This window comes from Juglans regia, chromosome 13 (genome assembly GCF_001411555.2).
Source record: "Juglans regia cultivar Chandler chromosome 13, Walnut 2.0, whole genome shotgun sequence".
In the NCBI taxonomy this organism is placed as follows: Eukaryota; Viridiplantae; Streptophyta; class Magnoliopsida; order Fagales; family Juglandaceae; genus Juglans; species Juglans regia.
The window spans coordinates 19065797-19088158 of record NC_049913.1 but is presented as its reverse complement, the minus strand read 5'-3'; the positions used below and the strand labels follow the sequence as shown (position 1 = coordinate 19088158).

The following is a 22362-nucleotide window of genomic DNA, read 5'->3' as shown; positions in this document are numbered from 1 at the left end:
ATATCAAGTACAAGTTAGAAGTTTACTTACAAAAATCCACAATCGATAAACAAGCAAGCTGAAAATATATACACAAAAATCATTAGGTTTGGCTATTTCAACCCTAACCCTTGTGTGTGTACATGTAATCTCATGTCATTTAGTTTAAGGAAAAAGCTTCCAATAGTATGGGCCTCCATTCCTCAAGTCCAAAACTTGCATGAACTAAAACCCTAGTCTAAAACAAACCCTAAAATCGTGCGTATATAGGTGTGAGTTCATGTAGAAAACTTCTCAAAACATGAGCTAACTTGTTCTAGCTCAAATGTGTGTGTGAAAGCATGAGTTCATGATGAACCTGCTAAGAACCAAAACTTGCCTCTCAAGGCCGTGTGTGTGTGAAATGGAATGGTGGTTTTGGCTTCATACCTTCATGGTTCTCTCCTTAGAAGTATCTACTAGCCTTGCTTGCCCTCAAAATGATGTTTGGGTGAGAAAAGAGTAATGTGAAGGGTGTTTGTATGGTGAGAAAGTGATGGAAAGTGGAGAGAAAGGTGGTGGCCGAAACTTTACAAGAAAAACCCTCCAAGTGACTAAAAGATTATGTTTTTCGGCACCCTCCCCTTTTTATAGACACAAAAAGGCTTCTTGCACAAGCCTAGCTCATTTGCATGGATGCCAAGTGGCACCTCATCCTAAGGTCTCTTTCTTTTCCCCATCATTTGGAAACACAATAGAACTTTTGGACAAGTGGTGCCTCCTTCCTCAAAACCGAAACCCCATTCCACTTTTGCCCTTCATCTCATGTCTTCGTTCAATGAATCTTGAGGCAATATGGTCTTTCATCAAGTTAAGATCTTCCTCAATCTCTTACATGTGTGCATGTGTGCTAAGTGGCATGTGAGGAGTATGAGTATGTGCATGGTGGCCGAAATCTCCATCTCTTCCCAAAGAGTTTTTTCTTCCACCAGTGTTTTGGACATTGTGTGATTGGTCACAAGGGTGGCAAAATGCACTAAAACCCTTGCCCTAGCCTACCACCCCAAGGGATTCTCTTACAAAATTCTTTCTAGGAACCCAGGTAGGCATGTAGCCCCTAACTCCATGGGCTCCAAACCCTATTTTTACTACAAGGTCAAATTCTACTTGGTCTTGGGCCTTCCTCAAGGCCTTTCTATTCCAACCAAATTCCTCAATGGACTATTCCTCCTCTCTTGGCCCAAATTAACAACACATAATAAAATGCATAAAAAACTTATCAAAAACCTTGGTCGTCACATTCAATTTTAGTTGGGCCTTTCCTTCAGCCTAAATAGCTTACTAGTTGGGCCTTAGCCTTAGGCCTCACATTGGGGCTTGTCTTGGACATATCTTTAGCCTCTTTATCTTATCAAGTGTGGACCCTTACTTTAACAAATTCTTAGGCCTTCTTCAAATCCATCTAACTTCCATGGCTTGCTATGGACCAAATACCAAGCCCTTTAAGGTGACAAGTCTTCTTAATGCCACTTGTCATCCGACTATTGGCCTCTTGGCAACCTATTTTCACAAAAATTTACATTGCTTTAAAAGTCAGCAATGCTGGAAGTCATTTTGCCAAATCATGATCCAAAAGCTCTCTCTTCTTAAGGATGATAACTTCCACTTGACCAAAGTCATGGGTTATTATGATGGCCCGAGTTTTTGTCTAGGCTTGACCCTTAGATTGTTCTAGGTTTCCATGGTATTTTAGGAGCCTTAGTTACTTTGAAAGGCCTTAGAAGCCTTTGATGTAGTGACTTAAGCCCAAGAGAAGAGTGGCTCTAGTTTACCTTAGAAGTGTTATGTGACCCAAGAATGTTATACTTTGAACCTACTCTTGAAAGTAGACTAAGGGGAAAAGAGAGGTGTAGGAAAGCATCAAGATGGGCTTACATGCCTAGCCTATTGCTTTTTGTCCAGAATTCAAGTTCCAAGGTAGGTTTCTTGGAAAGGGGAGCCTAGGGAAGTGAAATGGTGACTTTCTAGAAGTTTTGCATAGGAAACTGAAGGGAGGCCTTTGGGATTTCGAATTTTGTTAGGTTTTATCATGTGTCAAGCATGCACCAAGTTTCTAGAAGACTTTTGGGATGAGACTTTTATATCAAGGACAAGTTTGCCCCTAGGGTTTTCAGCTAGCATACCCCCCAAGTTTTGGAGGATTTTCACTGGGCAATGAGACCACTTCTAATAACATGAGCATTATTTACAGCCATGAAGCTAGGAATCTTTGTTGGAAAGAAAATGGGGAGATCAAAAGTGAAGAAGCACGAAGGCATTTCAAAAGTGAAAATGGGTAGCTGTTGTGCTTAGCTTATATTCCCAGATATGTTTGGCTTATTCTAATTTGTAAAGATTCACTTATGCTAGTCAACTAATTTGTTGTGATTATTAGTAATGTTGGCTAGTTTAGCACATGATCGTGCTCTGTTTTAGACTCTGGAAAACCAAGTCCTTGAACTTGGATAGGTTATGAATATAATGGCAATTTGCAGGTATTTAGACTTCTTGATTCTTTGTTGGGGTACTTCCAACGACATTAGACTTGGACGGGTACAATTAACATACACAAGCAAGATCAAACCATGTGCACAAGCTATTTTCATTACACATGTTAATTTAATATCATACAATTTACATACATGGGTTTCATCAAATCATGTGCACAAGTTGTTTCCATTCAAAAACCATCTACATCATGAAGGAGCATTATTGACCTCCACTACTAACCTAAAAGTAAAAACAACTAAAAATTCATTACTCAACAAGAAACCAAAAAACTCATATGCCCATAATCATACTCAACAATGGATGAAGCTCAAATTACCTTGATATTCCATTGAAATTAACCACATGAGTGCATCTTTTGAAATTAACCACATATTCATGAAATAAATGCCATCAAGTACAAGAGCAGATTCCCATAACTTTAGGATCATTCTGGTTATACAAATATTGTGGCTATCTAAATACATAACATGAATGGATATTTTGACCCATCACTTTAGGATCATTCTAGTTATACAAATACTGTGGCTATCTAAATACATAACATGAATGGATATTTTGAGATTCAATCAAAATCTTTGCAAAAAGAGTAACATCTTGAGTGAATCCTCTGTCATTCCAACACCATAGTTAGAGTTGTAGCCACCCATTGTATAGCCCTAACCTGTACATCAGGGGGTTATTGTAACAACCCGAATCCTAAGATTAGATCATAAGAAAAGTTTTAGGTATTTTTTCATATAACTATAAATATTCTATTATTATTATTATTATTATTATTATTATTATTATTATCATCATCATCATCATATCGTACATTGTTCATTTTAATAAGATAATTATCATTTTATTATTAGTATTTTATTATGACTCAATTTTTGCAATAGCCATTAGAGTTTTGTTTTGAATTTGAATCTTATTTCTCCCTATCTCCACCCATAAGCCTCATTCTTATCTCTTGATTGGATAATCCAAATCTCATCTTTGTTTTTACCTCCTAGTTGATCATCCTAATGGGAAGCCAACTCTGAAATCCTATCATCAAACATTCCTTTTCCCTCTATAAAAACCCATGAAGCCTCTGTTATAATAACAAAAACCTTTTAAGCCTCGTAACAAATCCCCTGCAAGCTGCCAATCGTGAGCCTTGTTCTCCAGCAACAACCGCAGCCTCCCTCCCAACAACCAGCAGCCACCGCAGCAGACCACCTCTCCACCGCCACAGAAATAGCCAGCTAGCTCAGCCCCGTTGAGCCCTCTCTTCTCTAATAAGCCCACTTTCGTTTGCCACTCTCACCTCCTCTATTTTTCTCGATAAGCTTTTCTCCGTCGCCACCCTTCTCCCTCTCCCTATAACTTTCAGTTCTCAGTCTAACCCTTCTAGTTTGTTTTTATGTTTTTAACGACCCAGGTAATGATGATGATTACGAGCAGACAGGCCGGGATTAAAAGGAGCGGTTGATTTAGTTTCAGAATTTCAAGAATAAAATCTATTTTATGACATAAATTTATTCAGTTTATTCATTTAAGTTTTTTGAAGACATTTTATTAGATAAATCTTTTAATGAAATAAATAATAATTTCATGTTATTAAATATGATATCTCTTGCCGGGTTTATTTTATGAAAAATACATGACACTCCATAGCCTACGAGAAGGGGGGTTACAGTTATTTTTCAACTTCATTTAGAAACAACCATAAGAAAGTGAAAGGGAGTGAAAAGGAAAAGTTTGCAGGCACAGTGATCAAGTGTGATGCAGTGAGCTTCAGGCCTGCATGGTTCACTAGAGCTACAAAGCTCAACCGCCTCTTTGGTTACCTGAAGAGACTTGGAAGACCAACTCCAAGACAATGCAATAAACACCTTCGCAAGCACAAGAATAAAGCCATACTTGCAGTAGAAATTAATTAAATCAAAATGGGATTTCCCTTAACAAACTAGTCACAAATGATCATATTAGGCGCCAAGTGAATAGAGGGGCAATGAAGCTTAGATCTAAGAACCAAAAGAAATACAAACAAGATTTCTTGATCATATGACTGGTTTAGTATTACATAAAGAATAAAGAATAATGAAGAATGAATCAATGGTCCAGTTCTTCTATGTAATGATCAACTCCAACATAACTTAATAGCTAAAATCATCCATGGGAATGATCACAAGAATAAAGCCATACTTTGTGCAAAAATAATTAAACCAAAACAAGATTTCTCTAAACAAACTATACACAAGATCATTTGAGGTGCCAAGTGAAGAGAGGGGTGTAACAGCCCGCAAAAAATTCATTGGTGGAATTTCTATTGACTTTAGAAATCTCGTGAAAACCCCATAAGTTTTTACGAGTCGACCAATCGCATAGGTTTTAGTCTGTCAACATAGTCAGTGTTATCACTCACTATGCTGCTAGAAATATGAGTTTTATTTATTTGAGGTGGTTAGAAGTGTCAGAATGCATTATGGTCTACGCCATTAGACTCAGTGGATTATTTAGAATTTTATGGCGCAATATCCTATTTTCATAATTCCAGACGAAACGTCTGTTGGAAATTGTGAAATTATTTTTTAGGGGCACTTCGAGGTTGAATTTCGGTATAATATTTTCATTACAGGTTAATATGAATATTTAGGAATTTTTAGTGTTAAGTTTATGATTCACTTTTTCGGAGTGAATAGTAATCTCGGTAAGCGCACCAATTGCAGTGTTTCAAAATCACAGTGTGAAATGTCCAAATTAGATTAGAGAAGTTTTATTTGAAAACTGGGCAAGATCTTAGCCACACTTAGTGAATAATATTAGACACTTGGCACCATGATGAACATTTGTTGGATTTGAAGGAATCAAGGTGTGAGATCATGTCACTTAAGCAAAACTTTGTTTCACCTACTCAGCCAAATGGTGGCAGACCAAAAAAGGTTTCAATCCTAGTGAAACCCTAAATGGTGGGAATCCAATTGAAAGCCCAAAAGCTTGGCTGAAACCGAAACCCTAAACGGTTTCCCCAAACCCTAAAGTTGGCCTCTAAACCCTTTCTAATCCGATTTCTAGCATTGTGTTTAATCACTTGATTAAATCACTTTCACATGCTATTAATCCTTCAAATTTGTGTTTGAACATCATTATCCAACCTTGCTAACCTTGAAAAATTGATTGGACCAAGTGATATTGGATTTGGGCTTGATAGCAACCCAAACCCTCTTTAAACTCCAAATTTTAGGCCCATTCGGTTTAGGCCCATTAAGGCCCACGAATTTGGTCACCATAGGATTGCTTCATGGCTAAGTTTTGTACCCCCACTTGTCTGGCCAGATCTTTACAAGAAGGGCCTAGAAGGTTCTTGAAAGACAAACCTAAAGGGCCACCTCACTCTTTCACTCTCACACTCCACCTTGAGAAAAGATCTTGGTCTGATTTTTATGAGAAGAAAAGGCCAACACTCAACCATTCCTTCAGTCCTATCACTTTACATAGCTTGCGTAAGAAGCTCTCCAGTCCACTTCCCATGAAAAGCAGCTCTCCTTTACACTTTTCCTTCATAAAACACAAAAGACACTCTCGGACAGTTTTTCTTACCTCTTTTGAATGCCTGTTTCGAAGCTTTTGTAAGTGTTTCCTCGCAATGTTTCCTTCATGAAAGTTGTTTATCTTGTAGTCTAGTTTACGTGTATATCTTATTTGTTCCATTTGGAGATCATTTGATTGGTAAAAAGTTGTTTAGACCCCAGAAAGGTCATTCTGGGCGATAAACTGGAGAGTGTGTTATATTTTGGAGTTTTTGACCAAGCTAATGAATAGATCTTGGTCCAAAATTTTTATGGAGTACTGTTAACATGTGTATATGATTATTGGTTGAGGATTTTTTGCATGATTAAAAGTTTTGGTGAAATATTTTCTTAGGTCTAGAAACTTAGAAACTGGAAGAGGCAAAACAATTTCTGTTTTGAGAAAGTTTAAATCTTTTATGGTTTAATCTTATTCCAATGGCTTTGATATTTTTATTGGAGGATCCTAAGCCTCTTATATACATGTTAGAAGGTTATTTTGAAGATATTTGATGTTATTTTCGAAGATATGAAATTTTATGCAATGAGATATTCGGTTAGGCCAAAGTGATCATGTTCTTGGCTAAATTTATGTTTTGGTTGATGTTTACCCATGTGATCTTGAGTTTGAAGCTTGGATCTGTTTTAGGACACCTTTTTGAACCATGTGATGTTTTGGTTTGAAGATCACTTCTTTATAAGTCATGGATCAAGAGGTTGATCAAAATAAGTTAGAAACAAAATTCTGTTTTGAACTTAGAAGAGAAACCAAAAAGTTCAAGTATGGTTTTAGTGATTTTGATGACTTTTGTTCATGATTCAAAACATGATTATTCTTAAGAATATGTTATGAGTGTAGTAGAAGAAAAATTTTGGTTTAATCATGAGTTTTGAGATTTGAAAGAATTACAACAAAAAGCAAAGGAAATAGCCTTGTAAGTTTCGGCCATATAGAGTTTTGATGGTTGTGTTTAGTTTTAAATTTTTCTGAATTGATATTTGAGCTTAGGATAAAATTTACATAAGGTATGTAAATTTTGGTGATTTTTGGAGTTAGGATGGAAAATCCTTAAGTTATGAGTAAAATGATCATTTTCCCACATGTAGAGGGTAAAATGGTAATTTTACTCTAAGTTGATATTTTTCCATATTCTTAATTGTTAGTGATTAAGTTCTAATTTTTAGAAAACACTACTTTCAGTTTCCCGTGATCGCACTTGAGTTTTGTCTCGAAGCGCGAAGATCGAGGTAAGTTAGCTTTTAATTTACTATCAGTTTAATGTGTATGAGTGATAAGTAAGGGAACTAAATTGTATATATACATGTTATCATATGTGCCATGCCAAGTCAGTACATATTTATCTGTTATACAGAATTTATTCTGTCATGAATTATTCATATGTTACACAAGATATTCTGTCACGTATTGCTGTACATTGCAAGTATGTCATGTTAAGTTAAGTATGCCATCTGTTACATGTATTTCATGTCACGTAATATTCACTGTCACATGTTACGCCATGTTAAGAAATATTGTCTGTTACATCGTATGCTATGTTACGAAATGTTGCCTGTTACATGCATGCCATGTTATGAAATGTTGTTTGTTACATTTATGTTTCAAAGTATGTCATGTTTGTCGTCTTACGTTCATTTCACGTTACGCTACGTCATGATTTCTGTCTTTTATGTCACGTTCATGTTACGTCACGTTACAAAATGTCATGTCTGCCAGTTAAGTCATTCATGTCAATCACGACCCTAAGCGCTAGGATGGGGTAATATCCTAGTAGAACTCCTTTGTTCACGCTGGAGTGGCTAAATAGGTGTGAAATTCCCTGGGTTGACGAAGTACGGTCAACAAGTTGCCACATGGGGCCTAATTAGCTGGTCACCGGAGCGCGCCAGGCACTAATGCCGATGGTGCCACACATTATGTTACGTGTGTCCACAGCAAGTGTGGCACAAACAGATAAGTCATGTGGCCACAACAACTGTGGAGCATAAAGTATGGGGCCACAACAACTGTGGAGCATACATTACTTGAGACACAGCAATTGTGACACGTAGAATACGTGGGGCCACAACAACTGTGGAGTACGTATTAACGTACTCACAGCTGGTATAGACACCTGTGATGTGATGCGGTAATCGGCAGGGACACACGGCTCAAGGGGACCTGTGTAGCACCCATATGGTCACGTTAATGATTAAGTCTATTGGATAAGATTCCAAGTTCAAGTCATGTTTCACGTTATGTTATGTTCAAGTTTACGTTCACGTAATCATGGTAATCCCATGAGACAAGAATATGTTTCAAGTTCATGTTATGTTATGTTCATGTTTACGTTATGTTCCAAGTTCGCATTTATGTTATGTCATACTCAGGTTCATGTTATGTTTCAAGTCCATGTTATGTTTCAAGTTCACGTTCATGCTATGTTTCAAGTCTATGTTATGTTTCAAGTCCATGTTATGTTTCAAGTTCATGTTCATGCTATGTTTCAAGTCCATGTTATGTTTCAAGTCACGTTCATGCTAACCTTCAGTTTTAGTTTAAGTTATGCCAGTTATGTTATGTTGTATGTTAAGTTATGCTATGATTACTTATGATTTGATTATGCATTCATGCTTTTACTGCCATGCATGCATAATTAACTTGTGTGGAAGTTTCCTGTTAACTTGCTGAGATTTGTAATCAAATCCCATTGTGGTAGTCCCAACTACCATTCCCCCCGAATGGTAGATTTTGTTACAGGATCTGAAGGAGAATCGAGAATCGACCAACTGGAAATGATCGACTAAACAATGGTGTGACGTAGATGGTGGTACAATAGTTACCTAGATTACTACTTGTATTTCTGGAGTTCAATCTCCAACACTCTTTTGACCACAACCATTTTAGACTAGTGTTGTGATCTCAGTTGTTTAGTACGTTATTATGTATGAAATATGTTTTAAATATTTGGGATATTTTGGTTTGGTGCATAGTATTGCTAAAGAAAAAAATTATCCTCTGCGAATATTGCATAATGCTATATGCATGTTAGGAATATTGCATCTTATATGTCATGAACGGGGGCAGGTAACCTTGTGTTGCATGTCTCGACGCTTCAAATGTCCGTCCGATCCCAAGCGGAATTTGGGGGCGTCACAAGGGGAGTTGAAGCTTAGATCTCATAAACAAAAAGAAATAGAAACAACAATCACAATCAACTAATTGATTAAATATTGGACAGAAAATAACGAGATATTAATCCATGCTCTAGTGTTATACTTCCGAATGCAAGAAAATAATGATGAAAGAAAGACTAGGCAGTCAATTTCAGAAAGACTAGAGCATAGGAACAATTATTCACAATATTAACACAACCAAATAAAGATAATAACTTTTGAGATTCCCATTGAAATTAAATACATTGAGCAAGAGTAGTTAAATGGGATGTCCTCTAAAGAATTCAGGATTTTCTCAGTAAATAATACATTAAATGATGCAATGTCTTTTATTGAAATTGCAATCACTAATGTAGAAACCATGCCAAAGCTAGACCATAGATAGACCATACAGGAGCAAAAACTTCAAAATAAAAGGTCTAACAGATTCATAAAGAAAGCAAACGGACTTAAACATACATCGAGGACCGAAAACAGACAACACACATGACAAAGGGACAAAAACATATAAAAGATAAGAAAGATCAAAGGTGAGAGTTTGAAAAAAAAAAACTCCAATAAATTACATATTTGATAAACAAGTCAGAAAGCAGCAAGATCATTGTCACAAACCAATTTTCTTATTTTTATCAATCTAATAACGCAAGTAAAATCACATTAAACAACTTTATTCTCTAAAATGCTTCAACAATAAACAATTAGGGCCTCAAAGTGCTTGTTGTCATATGTGAGAGAGACAGAGAGAGAGCTAAACTGAGGATTAGATCAAACTATTGATAACTATGGAGTAGTATTTCTCCTATTTCGCCAAGTGAAACCTTCAAATGATAGTGAAATCCCAATTAGAAGCAATGAAACCCAAAAGGAAGGAAAAAATCATCTTAGGATCGATAAATCTCAAAATCTGTACAATAAATTCATCGAAAAAAAAACCATGGCTGATAAAATTTCTCAAATCCTATAAAACTCAAGCATATAACCACATAAAAGTGAAAAATCTTGGTTTATACATTTGAAGGTACTAGAGAAAAGACGCGAAAAACATATGGAATAAGGAGCCATGAATATGAACGACTATCTAAAACCAGAGAAATCAAGTATATTTTGAAGTAAAAATCGTAAAAGGCTAACACAGAATTGCATGAGATCCATTAAAATGCAAAAAACTGTCTTTGAGGCCTACAAATCCAAAGGAAAGTGACACTCTACATGCACAAACAAGAATGCTCAGAAAAAGTATATACGTAGCGAGAACAAGAGAGAGAGAGAGGCTTACAGAGAAGCAAAGTCATCAGCGAAATCAGAGACAAGAGAGGTGGAGCCACCAAGCTTCAAATGAGCAGAGAGAATGAGAGGGAGCTCTTGATCAGCTTTGCGCTTGAGGTGCATAGTACGGCCGAGCTCCTCAATGCCAACGCAGCATTGTAGAATTGAATGGCGTCGCTTGCCTTGGGAACCTCCACAAGTAGCTGCAGCTTTACCGCAGTGAAAACCAAGGCGTCAGTGACAGCTCCCTTAGCGGCTCCTCCGTTATGGACCTCCTGCTGCGCCATTGAATCTTTGAGGGACAAAAAATAAGAACCAAGCCTCAGAGAGAGATAGAGAGAGTGTGAAACCCTAGCCCTAGGAGAGAGAAAGAACCAAGCCTTTTAGGGAGTGGTGGTGATGGGCAGACAGTGTAGTGTAGATCGGTGTCGTTAGACAGAGAGACGGCATCACCGGGAGGTACTGGGCAGAGGAAGCTGAAGCTGACGCAACACGGACGAGGGAGGAGGTATTTTGCAGGGCTCTAAAATTTAAATGGGGCTGGAGGTACTGGGCAGAGGAAGCTGAAGCTGACGCAACACGGACGAGGGAGGAGGTATTTTGCAGGGCTCTAAAATTTAAATGGGGCTTTGAAATTTGAAGGGGGAAGAGAAAATCAGTTGAGAATCAAAATTCTCATTTTGTTTTTTTAAAAAAAACAGCAACCATGTAGGTGTGTAATGTGTGCACTGCCACAACGGCTGCTTCCTAGAAGAATCTTTTCCAGTCCCCTTTCTCTCTCTTCCCTCCAGCTAAACTCATTAGATAAGTGCTATTTTTTTGTGATTTTTATCACCCTTTTATTTATGAAAAGTGTCATTTTCCCTTCAACATTGTTGATTTTATTTTATTTCTACATATTTTTATTTATTTTCTTTGAAGGAATGTGAAGATTTAGAGCAAAAGGAGAGCATTTTGGGTATAAAAGAGGAGACTACGGATCCAGACCGATGAAAGGCAGCAAGATCTGAAGAGAGCCGATGAAATTTGGGCGAGGAGCCTTGTCCCATGGGCTGTAAAGAGATTTCTCTTGCCTAAAGGTGAGAAGACTTATCTCTCGGTAGTCGAGGAGACACACGACCAGAAGACACGACCAGAAGGCACGAAAACATGGCGACAAGGCTCCAGGCGGTCTGGTTTGGGCACTAGTCTAAACGACCAACTTAAAAGGCTAACCTAAACGAAATCGTGGACAACAACTAGAAAAGGCGAGATGAGTTTTTCATCCCGGTCGGGAGTCTTTCCACTCGGTAGGCGAGGTGAGGGTTGTGTGGTTATTGTGGCCTCCACGCCCGTTCATTTGTAACCTCCACACCCATTCACTTGTGACCTCCACGCCAGTTATATTCATCGAACAAGGAAACTATTCGATGGGATAATTCCTCCCGATCGGGATTAATCTACAGCTGACCACCGAATCCGAGTTCCGCAATTCAATCTGCATATCACTGAATCTTCCATTTTAGATAATCTCATTATTCATGGGATAATTTTCTTTTATGTTAACATCTATTTTTGAAAACTATGTTCCAGATTCTTAGGCGAGATGGTTGCCGTAGTTATCTTGTTTCCGCGTTTGAGTTTGGACACCTATTTAATCCCATCTTGTGGGATGAAAGGGGAGTTATGAATTAGAGTCGAGAATCTGAGTTTTAGAGTCTGAGTTTAGAGTTTCAGAATTTATTTCTCAAGTGTTATTTTGAGAAGGCGGAACTGGAAGGCAGAGGCGAGAGCCGAATGCTTCATCAACCGACTTAACAAAGAACACCGGCTTTATTCATTTTCTTTTTAATTTCATTATGAACTAATTCTATTTTCTACAGCTTTGACATAGCCTAGCATTGAACACAGAGTTTATATTCTAAGTTATTTTATTTTTAATATTTCCATGATTGAGTGTTTATTCCTTATTCTTAATGCTTACACTTTTCTAGCTAACTATTGTTCGATTTTTTAGACTGCAATGCGACCGAGAGGTGATTTGTGATTAAAACTCTAGAATTAAACACCATTAGTTGAGTGAAAAGAAAGATTCTTTACTGCGACTAGTATGATTTTCAAGAAAAATCCAAAGAACTTAATGAGTTTCTAATTAGTTAAATTCACATAGAGATATGAAGTTATTAGTTTGAGATATTTTTGGTATTGTTCGAGAGAGAATATTGAATAATTAAGGGATTTTTATCATCAATTTTAGATAATTGAGATTCTATAACAAGGAAGAATAATCTATGTGGGCTTTGCTAGGTAAAGTCAAACGCTCTAAATATATTCTTATTATTTTTAAAATCTTAATTTTAATATTCTTTTCTTCAGTTTAATTGAGAAAAACCATTCTTCAAATTTTGGTTTTCCAAATAGTAATTAATTTAGTCAATTTCAGTACTCAATAGCATAATTATTCCCTATGGGTTCGATAATTGTTTTCTTTAAAACACTTTACTACTTGTTACGATTATGTGCACTTGCAGATATATTTTTATGCAAACAAGTTTTTAGCTCCATTGCCGAGGAATAGTTCTTTATTATTGATATTGATACCAGTTAAATTTTATTTTATTTTATTTATATAACAAAATAAAGAATTAATTTGATCTTTTTCTTTCAAGAATCAGAAGTGCATGCGTCGATCTAAATCGTTAGAGCAAATGTCTTTCAACACCGAGATTGAAAGGACCTTATGTCGGATCAATAAAGAGAAAAATGAAGAGGTTGCCACCTGTAAAGTTAATATGGCCGACCAGGAGCACAAGACGTTAAGAGACTATGCGATGCCCTACGTCAATGGGGCGAAGTCCAGTATGTGGCGACCAACTATACAAGCCAAAAACTTTAAGATCACGCTGGTCATCATTCAAATGATCAAACAAACCATCCAGTTTGGGGGGCTGTCACAAGAGGATTCTAACGTCCATATTGCAAATTTCCTTTGTGATATTTTAAACACAACAGAGTGATAGATGATGTGATCGAATTGAGACTTTTTCCTTTTTTGCTTAGGGAAAAAGCAAAAGCTTGGCTGAATTCTTTGCCGCTCGGCATCATCACCACCTGGGAGAAGTTGGCACAAATCTTTTTAGCAAAGTATTTCCCTCCAGCCAAGGCAGCGAAATTAAGGAATGATATCACTACCTTCACCCAATTTCAGGGTGAATCATTAGATGAGGCATGAGAGAGATACAAGGATTTATTGCGCAAGTGCCCACATCATGACCTCCCTGCCTGGCTTCAAGTACAGACATTTAGAATGGTCTGGTGTGACGCCCCCAAATTCCGCTTGGGATCGGACGGACATTTGAAGCGTCGAGACATGCAACACAAGGTTACCTGCTCCCGTTCATGACATATAAGATGCAATATTTCTAACATGCATATAACATTATGCAATATTCGCAGCGGATAATTTTTTTCTTTAGCAATACTATGCACCAAACTAAAATATCTCAAATACTTAAAACATACTCCATACTTAACGACATACTAAACAACTAAGATCACAATAATAGTCCATAATGTTGTAATCAAAAGAGTGCTGGAGATTGAACTCCACAAATACAAGTAGTAATCTGAGGTAACTACTGTACTACCATCTACGTCGCACCGTCACTTAGTCAACTGTTTCCAGTTGATTGATTCCCGGTTCTCCTTCAGATCTTATAACAAAATCTACCATTCGGGGAGTAATCTGAGATTTGATTACAAATCTCAGCAAGTTAACAGAAAACTTCCACACAGGTTAATGATGCATGCATGGCAGTAAAAGTATGAATGCATAATCAAATCATAAGTAATCATAGCATAACTTGACATACAACATAACATAATTGGCATAACTTAAACTTAAACTGAAACTGAAGCTTAGCATGAACGTGACTTGAAACATAACATGGACTTGAAACATAGCATGAACGTAAACTTGAAATATAACATGAACGTGAACATGCATAATTTGAACATGAACTTGAGCATGACATAACATAAATGTGAAGTTAGAACATAATGTAAACGTGAACATAACGTAAACATGAACTTGAAACATATTCTTGTCTCATGGGATTACCATGATTGCGTGAACGTAAACTTGAACATAACATAACGTGAACTTGAAACATGACTTGAACGTGAAATACATGAACTTGAAATCTTATTCAATAAACTTAATCATTAAAGTGACCATATGGGTGCTACACAGGTCCCCTTGAGCCGTGTGTCCCTGCCAATTACCGCATCACATCACAGGTTTCTATGCCAGCTGTGAGTGCATTAATACGTACTCCACAGTTGTTGTGGCCCCACGTATTCTACGTGTCACAATTGCTGTGTCTCACGTAGTGTATGCTCCACAGTTGTTGTGGCCCCATACTTCATGCTCTACAGTTGTTGCGGCCCTATGGCTTATTTGTTTGTGCCACACTTGTTGTGAACACACGTAACATAATGTGTGGCACCATCGGCGTCAGTGCCTGGCTCGCTCCGGTGACCAGCTAATTAGGCCCCATTCGCAACCTGTTGACTGTACTTCGTCAACCCAGAGAATTTCACACCTATTTAGACACTCCAGCGTGAACAAAAGAGTTCTACTAAGATATTACCCCATTCTAGCACTTACGGTCGTGATTGACATGAATAACCTAACTAGCATACATGACATTTCGTAACGTGACGTAACATAAACGTGACATAAAAGAAAGAAGTCCTGATGTAGCATAACGTGACATGAACGTAAGATGACAGACATGACATACTTCAAGACATAAATGTAACAGAGTACATTTCATAACATGGCATACATATAACATGCAACATTTCGTAACATGGCATACCATATAACAGCCAACATTTCTTAACATGGTGTAACATGTGACAGCGAATATTACGTGACATGAAATACATGTAACGGATGACATACTTAACTTAACATGACATACTTGTAATGTATAGGAATACGTGACAAAATATCTTGTATAAGAGATGAATAATTCATGATAGAATAAATTCTGTGTAACAGATAAATATGTAATGACTTGGCATGGCACATATGATAACATGCATACATACAATTTAGTTCCCTTACTTATCACTCATACACATTAAACTGATAGTAAGTTAAAAGCTAACTTACCTCGATCGTCGTGTTCTACGAGAATAAGTGCAAAACACGAGGAACTGTAAGAGGATATTCTAAAAGTTAGAACTTTAATTACTAACAATTATAAATGTGAAAAGAGACAACTTAGATTAAAATTATCATTTTACCCTCTATGTGTGCAAAAATTACTATTTTACCCCTAACTTAAGGATTTCACATCCTAACTCCAAAAATTACCAAAATGTACATTCCTCATGTAAATTTTGTCCTAGATTCACATAACAACTCAGAACAATTTAAAACCAATCACAATTATGGAAAACTCACAATGGCCGAAACATTCATAGACCATTTCTCTTGATTTTGGTTGTAATTTCTTTCATCTTCAAAATACATGATTAAACCAAAATTTTGTAACAAGGATCTTACTATCCTAAGTTTAAAAAATACACTTAAAATATCCATTAAGAAAAGCTAATCATCAACACCAAACTTTTTGTAAAAAGACCCAAATTTTTAACAAAAAGTATACCCTTAAATCACAAGTTTTGACCTTAATAAAAACATCTCTAAGAATTCCAAAAAATAAAATCTTACTACTAACATATTCATAACATCATCCTAAGATCAACCATACTTTAAAACATCAAAGAAAAGCCACCAAAAATCACAAAACAACACTTGGAATTTTTGGTTTTGAACTTAGTCAAAAACAGAAACTTTTCTCTCCGCTAACTTTGATCAATCTATTGATCCATGGCTTATACACATGTGATCTTCAAACTAAAACATTGCGTAGTTTAAAAATGTGTCCTAAAGAAGATCCAGCCATGAAACTTAAAATCACATGGGTAAAACTCAATAAAACATGGATCTAACCCACAAACATCATATCTTAGGAAAAAACCGAAATCCTCTTGCATAGAAAATCATATCCTTAAAAATAATATTAAATATCTTCGAAATAACATCCTAACATGTATATAAGAGGCTTAGGATCATCATATAAAAAGATCAAAGCCTTTGGAATAAGATTAAACCACGAAATATTCAAACTTTCACAAAATAGAAACTGTTTTTCCACTTCCAGTTTTCAAGTTTCTAACTCTAAGAAAATCTATCATCAAAATCTTTATTCATGCAACAAAACCTCAATGAACATTCATAAACACATGCTAAAAACACTCCATAAAAGTTTCGGACCAAGATAAGTCCACTAGCGTGGTCAAAAATTCCAAAACATATCATACTCTCCAGTTTCACACCTAGAATGACCTTTCCATGGTGAAAAATACTTTTTACCAATCAAATGGGAATGGAATGAGACTAATAAGATATCTACGGAAACTACACTCAAAGACGAACAACTTATGTGGGGAATTATCGTGCAAAAATACTTACAAAGGGTCATAAATGACCACGCAAAAAGACCCAGAAATCTGCCCGAGAGAGCTCTTTTGGGTTACTCTCTAAGAACGGGGGAAAGAAGTGATAAAATGGAGAGAAGTGTGTCTTGCACGACTTTAGACTTCTGGAGGGGGAGGTTGTGGGCTGGAATGAACCTTGATTGGAGGTGGCTATGTGACATTAAGTGGAGAATAGTGAGGGGCAAAGACTGCCTGCAGCGGCTGTGAAAGATGGAGGTTGATGGAGTGGATTTCTCCTTCACATCAAGGCACTATTGGGTGCAGCCAATGGCAGTGGATGGTCTGCCATGTGGGGGAGGAAACTTCTCCAAGAAGCTTTGCCAAGGTGGCCAATTTCGTGGGCCTTGGTGGGCCCCACCAAGTGGGCTTCAATTTGGGGTTTAAAGGGGGTTTGGTTAGGGTTTTGAGATGCTATTAAGGCCAAAACCAATTTTTCTTGGTCCAATCAAATTTTCAAGGTTTAAAAGGTTGGATAATGATGTCATAACAAGGATTTGATTAATTAATAGCATGTGGAAGTGATTTAATCAAGTGATTAAACACAATGCTAGAAATCGGGTTAAAAAGGGTTTGGAGACCAACTTTAGGGTTTGGGGAAACCGTTTAGGATTTCAGTTTCAACCAAGCTTTTGGGGTTTCAATTAGATTCCAACCATTTAGGGTTTTGCTAGGGTTGAAACCCTCTTTGGTTTGGCACAATTTAGTTGATCAGATAAAACAAAGTTTTACTTAGGTGACATGATGTCACACATTGACTTCCTTCACAAATCCATCTATTGGTTCCTCTTTGTACCAAATCTCTAATATTATTCACTATGTGTGGCTAAGATCTTGCCAAGTGTCCAAATAAAACTCCTCCAACCTAATTTGGACATTTCACACTGTGATTTTGAAAACACTGCACTTGGTGCGCTTATCGAGGTTACGATTCACTCAAAAAAATTCATAATAAACTTAGTACTAAAAAATTCTAAATATTCATATTAACCTATAGTGAAAATTGTTTAACGAAATTCAACCCCGAAGTGCCCCTAAAAATAATTTCACAATTTTCAACAAACGTTTCGTCCGAAATTATGAAAATAAACTATTGCACCATAAAATCCTAAATAATTCACTGAGTCTAATGGCGTAGACCATAACGCATTCTGACACTTCTAACTATCTCAAATAATTAAACTCATATTTCTAGCACCATAGTGAGTGATAACACTGACTATGTTGACTGACTAAAACCTGTGCGATTGGTCGATTCGTAAAAACTTAAGAGGTTTTCACGAGATTCTTAAAGTCAATAGAAATTCCACTAATGAATTTCTAGCGGACTGTTACAGATGTGATGACTAAACAATTGCGGAGTGGCAGGATGCCACTTGAAGGGTTGGGATGAGCCATGTAGTTTGAGGAACAGTGTAAAGTGATGGGATGTGGAGTAGCTATGACATGGTTATACATCATGTAGATCGAGGGAAGTGTCGGGGATAAGCCAACTGGTTGGACGGGTTGTGTTAAAGGTTACATTGGTTGGATTTGAGTTGGGTGTTGATGTTGGTGTATATGAAGGCAATATGCACAAGTGGGCGTTTTAGTGAGTAGTTAGTCTTAGGTGATAAATGGGTGAGGTACATGTGTAAACTTGTTGGACATATGTACGGACATATTTACCATAGGTAATGGATAGTCTTTCCTAAGCATAAGCACACGAAGCTAAGCCTCAGGGTTGGCTTAAAGTTGTGTATTAGGCATGGTTAAGGTTACGAGGAAGTGTCAATTAGGTTATACATGGATGGAGGAAGGGATGTGTGTATTGCTAAGGTTGAGATGTGTAACTTGGTTGGTCCAAGTTATGCATTGAAGTGGATGGTTCGGTATGTAGAGAGAACAATCAAGGCAACTGTGTATCTTATCCTTTAAAGTGAATCAAGGAGGTTCACTTTGAAGGATAAGAACAGGGAGTAGAATGCTATGTATTGAAAAGGTGACCTCAAGTGGGTCACAAGTTACAATCTTGAGAAAGAGGAAACGTGATAAATGAAAGTATAGAAGATGGAATGGAATAAAAGAGTATGTCTAGATGAAGGAAGTACGAAGTCGAGTGTAGTTTATGTATTTTCTAAGTATAAGTTATGCACTTGAGGAAAGGAATAAAGTGAGTTCATGTATGTATGTAGGTTGCCATGTAACACGAACATGAATGGACTGCATGCAATGGAAATAGCATAGAGTCCAGGTTAGTATTACGTTCATACTTTTTAGAGTTTTCTAAATGATATAAAATGAAATGTTTGTTTTTACAATGTTTTTATGAAATGAATGATGTTTTATGAAAATATGCTATGTATGAATGTTTAAAGGTATATGTATGTATGACTTTCCTTGGCAGCCTCTATTTAAGCATCCCAAAGTAATATTTGTATGCATGTGAATGGATGATATACATAGTAGCTATTGCCTTTATTTTTATGAAAAGAAAAAGGTTTGTGCTCATTGCTTTAAATGATATTTGAAATGACGCAATGAAGTGTATTTTTAAAATGAAGCTATGAAGAGGATTTTAAATGAGGCTATGAAATGGATTTTAAACGATGCCAGGAACTGATGTTTAAGGATGCCATGAGCTGATGTTTACGATGATGCTCATGCTTATGCTTTTAAAAGATGTTTTAAATGTTGAGGTTTAAGCTTATACTTTTAAATGATATTTATGAAATGAATGGACTGATGAAAGGAATGAAAATGAAAGGACTGAATGAATGAAAAGAAATGACTGAATGTTTTAATGTATGAAAATGCGTAACGGCCATGACTGAATGAATGGGATACCAAAGGTCTGGGCAGATTGCAATGCTGGGTAATTAGTACTGGCAGTACACCCAGTGCTACCCCTTGACTGAGGGATTCCCAACTCACGGCCATGGGCAAAATCATGTCCAAAAGACTGCTAACCCCAACACATGGGGAGTACATGTACCGGCCATAGGAAAGTAAAGAATGAATGAATGTATGTCTATATGTCTAGTTTCTTTATAAATGAAAGTGCAGGGAGTGGGAAATGTTTTATGAAAGGAAAACCTTTTTAAAGAAAAACCCCACATTGTAATGTTTTCAATGAAATGTATGTTTTTATGTAAAGTATGTAGATGAATGTGAATGCATGACTAAAAATCTATGTTAGTATATTTTGACTGTATGAAGTAATGCTTACTGAGTATTCTTGTTTTTATGTATGTCCCTCCCCTCTCAGGGAAAAAGTGAGGAAGAAACAGTAGGACAGACATGGCTCAAGGGAAGAGTGACTGTAGCCTAGGCGAGTTTTGTGTAACGTAGGAAAGGATATTTTGTAAAAGGCCTTTTCATTTAATTTTATGAGTTCTGCTGCAACTCTCTTTTAATCCATAGAGTAGGTTTTATTTTAAACTTAGAACTCTTTCATATCCTGGGAAGGAAAGTGAAAAAGTTTTAAAATGATCAGTAATTCCCGTCTCTTTTTCTAAAAATCATTTTCTAAAAGTCTCACCACAAGGACACAGGCATTACACCTCAATTGGTTTCTAAATAACTCACTATGTACTCTATATAGTTTATTAATTTCCCTCGCCACTATGTGGTGAGAATGGAAGTTAAACATAGATTCCAAGTATTTAGAATATGCTTAGAATCCTTCACCCTCCACAAACTCAAGGCTTGTCTGCTATGACCATACAAGCTAAGTGTTTCTTAAGCTCCTCCAGATCATACTTTGTATGTAACGTCCCGATCCCGAGTGGGTTGGAGAGTTACTCATTGTCACTTAAAATCATATCTTAACCATACAATCATAAACTCCAAATTTTCAATGACGCTTAACACTCACTATTTCAAATCAACTACTCCAATATGATTAATCTAAATACTACAAAATCTCAAAATAAACAACAACCTTCCAGAATACCAAGTCGATATAACAAAACCAAACTATTGAATAAAATCTCCAATAACCAAAGTACCATCTTTGTACTTAATCCATTATGCTCACATAGCCTTATACCTGCTTTCTATTCTTGATCCTCAGCTGGAACACCCAAAACATCTAAAAATATTATAGAGATAAGGGGTGAGTTATCAACAACTTACTAAGCAGAGAACATATACTAGTACGTAAACATGAGCCTTTTCAGAGACTTCAGATTACAGATCTAAAAAGGTGTTATCGGAAAATCAGAGCTATAGTTCAAACTGTTCATATTCAAAAATCAACTATTCATATTCAAAGACCCTTTGTTCATATTCGAAAACTAATTGTTCATATTCAAAGACCCTTTGGCATAACATGATTGAACATCTTCATCTTATCATATCATTTCATATCGTATCGTATCATATCATATCACCATATCGTAACATGTACCATGTTTAACTCCCATGGTAGGGTTGTGCTATCCTTGGTGCCAAGCCAGGCAATACAACAATGTGAATCTTTCCCTTATTCATCCTCGGAGCTCCGAGTGTGCAAACAAAAAAGAACACGTAGAAAAAGTACTTTATTTCCATAGTGGGTGCACTCATATTAGAGATGTTGGTACCAACCATATAACAGAATTAGAGCCATTGCATGAGAACTAGAAACATAATCAGATGCAGAATCAGAAAGTCATGTCAAAAGTTTTTCAGATAAATATCATATCAAACAGAGTGCTGAAATATGCATATCATTTTCACATAAAAAAAAATGGATTAAGAACATCTTCATATAACATGTACAAAATTTCCAAAGTCCATATGCTCTCTTTTGCACATTTCAAAAAATAGCATGTCAAAATATTGTTTATATCTACACCAGTCATGTCGGAAAACATTTTCTCTTTTACATAAATTTCATGAGTAATGCAGAATGCATATCTGAGATTGTTTTCACATTTGTTTTCGAAACATATCATGCACATTTTTATAAATTACCTTTAGTTAATTTTCTTTTTATGCAAAGTCTAGTATAGGAATCTTAGACTCTTCAATTTTTCTAAAAATCTTCACAAAAATGTCAAGTAAAATTGATTGTCACCTAAACATAATTAATACAAACTATTATTAACACAAATAAACTAACACGTCTAAAATAAACCACTGCACAACAACTATTTCCATAGTTCCAATTCTTCTAACCGAGTTACTACAAAACCACAAAGTGACTTTCCAATATCGACTGTTTAAGGCATTTACACTTAAATTCTCTTTTGAGCCTAGCCTAATACAAAATATTATTGTTGTGTTCTGCCTTAACTAAAATTAATCCAACTTAAAATCTAACCCATTAGAAAAAATTGGCCCACTTAAGAGATATATA

At 36.4% G+C, this 22362-nt stretch overlaps 1 non-coding gene and 1 pseudogene across 1 annotated transcript; both read right to left on the bottom strand.

Annotated features, from left to right (window-relative positions):
* Positions 1–10493: 10493 nt before the first annotated feature.
* On the bottom strand, positions 10494–10774 carry LOC109006596 (annotated as a pseudogene).
* A 2861-nt stretch (positions 10775–13635) lies between these two features.
* Positions 13636–13742, bottom strand: LOC118344370. The gene has a single exon (XR_004798143.1). It is a non-coding gene; the product is annotated as a small nucleolar RNA R71 (small nucleolar RNA).
* Positions 13743–22362: the final 8620 nt, after the last annotated feature.